This window comes from Stegostoma tigrinum, unplaced genomic scaffold (genome assembly GCF_030684315.1).
Source record: "Stegostoma tigrinum isolate sSteTig4 unplaced genomic scaffold, sSteTig4.hap1 scaffold_387, whole genome shotgun sequence".
NCBI classification, from domain to species: Eukaryota; Metazoa; Chordata; class Chondrichthyes; order Orectolobiformes; family Stegostomatidae; genus Stegostoma; species Stegostoma tigrinum.
Window position 1 is genome coordinate 1 of NW_026728315.1, and position 6564 is coordinate 6564.

Genomic DNA, 6564 nt, shown 5'->3' on the forward strand with positions numbered 1-6564 from the left:
AAAGCACAGGGACAGGGTGGCACAGGGAGGGAGCGAGGGACAGGGACATGGTGGCACAGGGAGGGAGCGAGGGACAGGCACAGGGTGGTGGGCACAGGGAGGGAGCGAGGGACAGGGTGGCACAGGGAGGGAGCAAAGCACAGGGGCAGGGTGGCACAGGAAGGGAGCAAGGGACAGGGACAGGGTGGCACAGGGAGGGAGCAAAGCACAGGGACAGGGTGGCACAGGGAGGGAGCGAGGGACAGGGACAGGGTGGCACAGGGAGGGAGCAAAGCACAGGGACAGGGTGGCACAGGGAGGGAGCGAGGGACAGGGACAGTGTGGCACAGGGAGGGAGCGAGGGACAGGCACAGGGTGGTGGGCACAGGGAGGGAGCGAGGGACAGGGACAGTGTGGCACAGGGAGGGAGCGAGGGACAGGGACAGGGTGGCACAGGGAGGGAGCGAGGGACAGGGACAGGGTGGTACAGGGAGGGAGCGAGGGACAGGGTGGCACAGGGAGGGAGCGAGGGACAGGGACAGGGTGGCACAGGGAGGGAGCGAGGGACAGGGTGGCACAGGGAGGAAGCAAGGGACAGGGACAGGGTGGCACAGAGAGGAAGTGAGGGACAGGGACAGGGCGGCACAGGGAGGGAGCAAGGGACAGGGAGGGAGCAAGGGAACGAGATGGGTGGGGACAGGAAAGGAACAAATGACAGGGAGGAACTGGGAGGGAACGGGGCAGCCAGGGATGTGTAGGAAGCAAGGTAGCGAGGGACAGGGAGGGAGTGAGGGATGGGGAGGGACCGGCGAGGAGGGAGCAAAGGAGAGAAGGACAGGGAGGGAGGGACCGGGAGAGAGGGAACAAGGGACGCGGAGTGAAGAAGTGAGGGAGGGGAGTGGGGTGGGACAGAAGGATGGCGAGTGAGTGAGGGAAAGGTGGACGGAGTGAGGGATAAGGAGGGAGCATGTGATTGGGAGAGAGCGTGTGGGACAGGGATGGTGAAAGGGATGAGGGAGCGAGGGATATGGACTGGGAGGGACAGGGAGCGACGGACATGGTGGGAGTGAGGGACGGGGAGGGGGTGAGGGACGGCGAGGGAGCAATGGGGAGGTAGCGAGGGTGTGAGGAATGGCAAGAGAGCAAGGGACGGGGTTGGAGCAAAGGACGATGAAGGAGCAATGGGGTGGGAACGATGGAGTGAGCGACAAGAAGGGAGGGAGTGACAGGGACGGAGGGAGAGAGCAACAGGGGAAGGGGCTAGGGTACAGGGAGACGGGGCCCAGACAGCCAGATACAGGGCGTGGAGCCAGGGGGTTACAGAGATAAGTGAGGGACTTGAAGGGAAAGAGGAGGACAAGGAAGGGGGCAGAGAGAGAGAGAAAGTGGGTTAAAGATAGAGAGTGAGAGGTGAGAGCGAGGGAGGAGGAGACAGATAAAGGGTACAGAGGGGGATGGGGACGGAGAGAGGGAAAGAGTGTGATCGGGGATGAGGAGAGGTGGGGCCAGAGGGAAAAATACTGAGTGGGAGATGGGGCTTACACATTGCAGAGGGTGAGAGAAGGGGGTGTGGGCATTTGAAGAGGAGGGAGAGAGAGAGACAGGACTCAAGGAGACAGGGTGTTTTGGGGAGGGTAGGTGGAAAAAGAGAAGGAGGGGAATGGAGAGAGGGATGGGGAACAAGGGGGTAGGGAGAAATGTGGGCCGGAGAGGGAGTGAGCGGGGAGGGACTGGAGAGAAAGAGGCAGAGATATCCCAGAGGTGAACGCAAGGACAGAGTGACTTATACCAACTCCTGAGCTCAGTCCCAGAATTGTCCCATTCCCTTGGGGCCGAGTCTGTCTCTCTCCAGGTGAGCTTCTTCAACACAGAGACAAACAACAATATAGTTTGCTGTGCTGTTTGGCACTTTTTAATGAACGTTAATTGCATATTGAAGTTATGGATGCAGTCAGTGGAATGGTGCCTTTTCTCTCTGGCCTGTGAGTTGAGAGAAACATTGAAATGTTTCCCTGTAACCCCCTGTGGGATAAGGTTGGATAAACCAGCACTACCCTCAGTCTGTTACCATAGCGACAGGCTGCTTCATTGCTGAAACATTGAACTGAAATGAGAAAATCCTGGATGGATTGATTAATGAGTGAATTTGATTGATTGATGAATTTGGGTAAAGGGATATTTCAGCACATTCTTCAGCTGCTGCCTGAACTTAGTCTGGGTCACGGCATAAATCGCGGTGTTCGTGCAGCAACTGAGGAGCTGCAGCATGAAGCCCAATTCCTGCACTAAGTAATCGAGGAACACAGACCGATACCCAAACTCCCACATCCGGGACCATATAGAATACACCATTAACATTGACCATAACAGGATGAAATTGGCTGAGATCACAAACAGTAAAATGATGGATTTTTTTCGATTTCTCATTTCTGTGTCACACTGACCGTCCCCATTGGTGTGAGCCCGGAGTCTCCTGCGGGCTCTGCTGGTCACTAAAATGTGTCTGACGGTGAAAACATTGAACAGCAGAATCAGGAGAAATGGGAGAGTCGGGGTTAGAATGTGGTGGAGGAACTCGATTGTGGTCCAGGCACGAGATGATTGAACAACGATACTTTGCCGACAAAACCAGGGGGAGTTCCCCAGCGAATAGTGAGCTGTGAGCATGAAATACCAGAAAATGTCCTTTAAACAGCTCAGCACAGTCACTGTTCCCAGAACCACAGCCGCCGTTTTCTCACTGCAATATTTACTTTTCAGCTTCTGGCAACAAATGGCCACAAATCGATCAAAGGTGAAAGTGACGGTGAACCAGACAGAACAGTCAGTGGCTGCAAAGAGCAGGACGGCGTGGATATTACACACGGGGATGGACTTCAGAAAATAAAACTGTTCGTAATAAACAATGGGAATGTGTCTCAATATCAGGTCGAGGATAATGACCAGTAGATCCGCCACTGCCATGGCCCCCAGGTAACGTCTGACACATGGAGACAATCCACAATCTTTATAAAGCAGGACGTAGATCGTCACTACGTTAACTGTGAGGAAAGAAAACAAATAAATTACACATCGGTCTGGAGGCACAGTTACCAGTTTGATTGAGGACCCAGTGACATTTTCAAATGTATCGCTGATTTATTGAAAAAAAAGAAGCTGAAATAACCCGTAGTAATGTCTCAATTTGTTTTATTTTACAAAAAAAACTAACGTAAAATACAAGAAACTCTCCCTCCTGAAATACACAAACACACATCCATAAGGACAGACGGCTTCTAGAACATTCCCACTGACTCATTCACTCGAGAGCAGGCACAGGTCATTTCCTTACAGTTCCTGATATAGAGGGTGAAGACGTTGCTGTCCTGAAGGATTCTCTCCCAGTTCCCTGCAGACAAACGGAGGATGGAAATTTCAGTCTTTTCGTCCACATTGTGGTCAATTTTTGTTTGTGAAGAAACATGAACACAGGGAAAATGTATTCACCCCATTAACTACCTGAGGGGAATTTGCAACAGTGTCTCCTTCTCTCTGGAATGGGATCTTTTCCCTCGGGGTCTTATCTTTTGTTCAATTAACTGGCATCCAAATGATCACAAATAATGTCGGATACAAAATGTTCCGGGGAATGTCGGTGACAGAATGTTCCAGGGAATGTCGGATACAGAATGTGATGGAGTCATAAAAGATCCACATCACAAAGGCCCTTCTGTCCATCAGTTTTGGTGAGACCCACACACCCTCGCGGTGGAAATCTCTCCCCAAACTCAACACAACTGGCAAACACAAACTAAAGGCATTGCCAGATCAGCTGAAGTGGTCAGTTATCTCACATTCTCAATCCACCTCATAGAACCAGCCCAGACACCACAAACCCAGATGGAATATCTGTTCAGCATGGAGCACTGTGCAGACCAGGCTAGTGTCCTGCTCAATACAACCCGGCAATCTGTCCAGAGTGGGACACTGTGCAGGCCTCACCAGTCAAATAGATATCAGTCCAGCACGGGGAGCTGTGCAGACCACACCAGTGCATTAATATATAAATCCGGACCAGGTATCTGTCCAGCACGGGGGACAGTGAGGTGAACACCACTGAACTGATCTGCAAACCTGGAGCAGTTACCCTCCCAGTGTGTAGATCTGTACAGACCACCCCAGTGCAGTCCCTGGTAACGCTGTGTTAAATCACCTCCCAGCCTGGGGAAACTTGCAGCCCATGCTGGAAGTGACAGGATGTGGGGCTCCCATCCATTTACAGCTCCATATCTCCAATGTGCCATGACAAGGGGTGCCATGGGTGTGAAAATCACTGCCAGAGAGAGATGGTGGGGAATCACTTTAAATACGAACAAATGGGATGGGTTGGATAAACAGACAGAGACGGGGAGATTGAGAGACTGTGTCATGGAAGGATGTGTTCACAACTTTAGAATGCTGACATGTAGACATACTCCCCAACACTGAAAACACTGCATCGATCCAACATTGTCGACTGATTCAATCCGGACACCTCACCACTTCCCCCTCACCTACACCATCACTAACAGCAGGGCCATGCACATTCACCTTCATTCCCTCCCTCCCTTTCCCTCATTCCAGGAGGAACAGCCTGGAATAGGACAGAAAAGGCCAAGCAGGGCAGTGGTGTTCCCCACATCAGTTCCCTCACCCACCTTCCCCCGCCGCATGGGGAGGGCCCTGGAATGAGCCAGAGAGAACCAGGACGACTCATGTGGAGATTCCAAAATATACACGTCCCACCAACCGAGTAAGGAGCAATGTTCAGTGAAGGGTAATTCTCACTTTAACCCCACTGTCAGTTCCATTTCCACCTGGCACAGCTTAGAAACCGTGCCCCTGATGCCATCTCTCTTTTGTATCGAGCCGGTACGAATGGAATTCCCATGGTCTCGGTGGGCAGGAGGGTGAGCTCACTGCACATCGTCTCCACCAGCTCCCAGGAAGGGAGCACGGAGTCTCCCTCCTACACCTCCTCCTTCAGACAGCTCAGATACTGAAACGAACCTATAATATTTACTAGTCTCCCAAATTGTCCTTACATCTTCAATAATCAAGCACTGAAAATCTCACAGAGTCACAGTCCCCATGGAACAACTGAAACACTGTCACACTCACTGGAGAGAGCAATAACTGATGTACTCTCATGGAGTGACTCAAATAATGAAATGCTGTCCACGGAATAACAGTAATCCCAACACACACCAAATGGAATGAATGCAGTTATTAGCAAAACACAGAACCAGGGAAATTCTGATAGGTTCCCCTTATTTGTGTAAGTATCGGTGTATTTGTGTATGTATCTGTGTGTCTCTGTGTGGGGCAGGTCTGACAGTCTCTGAGATAATGGGAACTGCAGATGCTGGAGAATCCAAGATAATAAAGTATGAAGCTGCATGAACACAGCAGGCCAAGCAGCATCTCAGGAGCACAAAAGCTGACGTTTCGGGCCTAGACCCTTCATCAGAGACGGGGATGGGGAGAGGGTTCTGGAATAAATAGGGAGAGAGGGGGAGGCGGACCGAAGATGTAGAGAAAAGAAGATAGGTGGAGAGGAGACTATCGGTGGGGAGGTTATATCGAACGTCATCTTGGGGCCTGGGATAGGGGTGAGGGAGGAGGTCTGGGGGCAAAGTGTAGCATTTCCTGCTGTTGCAGGGGAAGGTGCTGGGTGTGGTCGGGTTGGAGGGCAGTGTGGAGCGAACAAGGGAGTCACGGAGAGAGTGGTCTCTCCGGAAAGCAGACAAGGGTGGGGATGGAAAAATGCCTTGGCTGGTGGGGTCGGATTGTAGATGGCGGAAGTGTCGGAGGATGATGCGTTGTATCCGGCGGTTGGTGGGGTGGTGTGTGAGAACGAGGGGGATCCTCGTTGGGCGGTTGTGGCGGGGACAGGTTGTGAGGGATGTGTTGTGGGAAGTGCAGGAGACACGGTCAAGGGCGTTCTCGAACACTGTGGGGGGAAAGTTGTGGTCCTTGAAGAACTGGGACATTTGGGATGTGTGGGAGTGGAATGCCTCATCGTGGGAGCAGATGCAGCGGAGGTGGAGGAATTGGGAAAAGGGGATGGAATTTTTGCAGGAGGGTGGGTGGGAGGAGGTGTATTCTAGGTAGCTGTGGGAGTCGATGGGCTTGAAATGGACATCAGTTACAAGCAGGTTGTGGACTTTGGGAAGGAGATAGAAATGGCCCATGCGGGGTTGGGGAATAATAAGGTTGGAGGCTGTGGGTGGGAGGTCCCCTGAGGTGATGAGGTCATGAATGGTGTTGGAGATGATGGTTTGTTGCTCGTTGGTGGGGTCATGATGAAGGGGGCGGTTTTAGGAGGTGTTGGAGAGTTGGCGTTCGGCCTTGGCGACGTAGAGGTCAGTGCGCCATACTACCACTGCGCCACCCTTGTCTGCGGGTTTGATGGCGAGGTTGGGGTTGGAGCAGAGGGAGCGGAGGGCTGCCCGTTCTGTAGGGGAGAGGTTGGAGTGTGTGAGAGGGGTGGAGAGGTTGAGGCGGTTAATGTCTCGATGGCAGTTGGAGACGAAGAGGTCAAGGGAGTGTAGGAGGCCTAGGGGT